The following is a 1,975-nucleotide window of genomic DNA, read 5'->3' as shown; positions in this document are numbered from 1 at the left end:
AATCCGTGCTTAACTTTTTCGATGAATCCTGCTAGCAAACCAGCAATTCTCCCTTTTCTTGTGTTTTTGTATTTTTATCTTCAATAGAATAGTTGAAGCTGTCAGTACTCACTGCTGCCACCCGCTGGTTTTAGGTGGGAACTGCTTGTTCCAGCAAAATTTGTTTATTTATTTTTTTTTAATTCCTCCCCTTATTCTATGGAGGACTCTCTCTGCCATAATCAAAAATAAATACAGAAATAAATAAATAAGCATACAATTAATTGCACCCAAAAATACAATAAATAAATAAATGTAGGTAGAAAATAAATTATCCAGTGAGACATAAATGTATGAATCTTTTAATAAGCTTCTTTATTTATTCACTTTAGTTATACTTACCTTATTTATTTATTGTCCGTTATAATCTTCAACTTTATTTATTTATTACTTACTTTTTTAAAGTATTTATTTGTGTGCATGATATATTTCCTTTGTATTTTTTTACCCTATTTCTTTCTTCCGTGCTATTTATTTCTCTCTGCCCTTTTTACATTTCTGTCTGTATTTCTGCCTCATTATGCAAATGAGGAGGGGGTGGGTCTTAGAGGGTTAATTTAATTAGCTAATAACTAAACTATTTTACTTAATCTTTTAATTTGAGCATTTCATTTTTATAAATGTACGCTTTCCTTCTCAAATAATAAAAAGAACATAAATAGGTTGGATGGAAGTTAGTAAGGAATCAAAGTAAACACAAAATAAAATCATTATATTAACCTGCATTTATAAAACTGCAGCTGTCCTATAATCACATTTAAACATGATGAATTAAATTAATTAGTTTTACTTTGTTTTCACCTGAGCTGCTTTGCTGAGCTCCGATAGCTCAGAGTGTTAAACAGCTGATCCCAGGCTGTTCTCTACATCCAGCCTGCTCCTCTGCTTGGTTTGGATGTGTGTCACAGCTAAAGGTGAACTCTAACATATCAGAAGAATGTACTTTTTGGTGGATAAAAACCAGTTTAATTTTTCAGTTGGCTCCTTGCAAAGCAAAACAGACCCTGTTTTATTTTACTACCTAAGAAATCTGTCATGTAACAAGAGTGGCCTGGTTACATGACTGACTCCTGGCCTGAAAAGAATCTCCCAGTCCAGCCCTGCCATGACCCCAGAGCTCAGCTGAACATTTGGACCATGTAACCAGGCAGGGTCCCCTGCTTGTAGCTCAAAGGAAGAGCATGATGCTGCCACGAACTTTCATATCTGCAGGGTTCCTGCAGAACCTTTAAAAAGTCTTAAAAGGCATTACATTTATCAGTATAAAAATAAGGCCTTAATTGGTTTTAAAATGTCTTAAATCAGTCTTTCTTAGGTCTTTGAAATTGTCACCAAGTCATAAACAGGATTTTATCAGGATTCAAATCAATTTTTTGGCATTTACCAAACTGATTGACTGTAACCATCATTAGTTCCATCCTGAAAGCAATAAAAACGAGGTTGCAAACAGACCTTAGGGTGATGCGCCAATAATGTAGGGAAGTGTAAATTCAATCAAAATCCAGCCAAGTGTTTTCTGCATGGCTAAAAACAGAACCAGGTGATGTATATGAGGAAACGGCGTATTTTGAGCAAGAATTCATTCAAGCTCGGCACATTGGGAATCAAAGCTGTGGAGTCAGACATGTGAAGAGTGAAAAACAAAGCGCCAAAATTAAGTTACAGAGAAGCAGCAGCTTTTTCTCTCAGTTTTGTTCCTCCCTCGTCTCTGCAAAGCCTCTACAGGATCTCCCACGTCAAAAAAAGCAGCAGCAGCACCAAATCTCCAGATAATGTTTGTCGGTTCGCCTACAATGAAAGCAGAGCTATTATGGACTTTGAGTCGGGATCAGAACAAATGCTGATGAAGATTCTCAGTCATCCAGGTCATACTCATTCCGTAAAAGTTCAAAAAAATATCCGCTGGACTTGGTTTCCAAGATTTGAAGACGTTTCG

At 36.0% G+C, this 1,975-nt stretch overlaps 1 protein-coding gene across 1 annotated transcript in view; it reads left to right on the top strand.

Moving 5' to 3' along the window:
* The window catches only part of hdac8 (histone deacetylase 8), a 55,651-nt gene that overhangs the window by 11,166 nt on the left and 42,510 nt on the right, over nt 1–1,975 (top strand). The window lies entirely within an intron of this gene.

This window comes from Cyprinodon variegatus, unplaced genomic scaffold (genome assembly GCF_000732505.1).
Source record: "Cyprinodon variegatus isolate N-32 unplaced genomic scaffold, C_variegatus-1.0 Scaffold341, whole genome shotgun sequence".
NCBI classification, from domain to species: Eukaryota; Metazoa; Chordata; class Actinopteri; order Cyprinodontiformes; family Cyprinodontidae; genus Cyprinodon; species Cyprinodon variegatus.
Note: the sequence above shows the minus strand (reverse complement) of the source record. Positions and strands in the feature narration are given on the sequence as shown.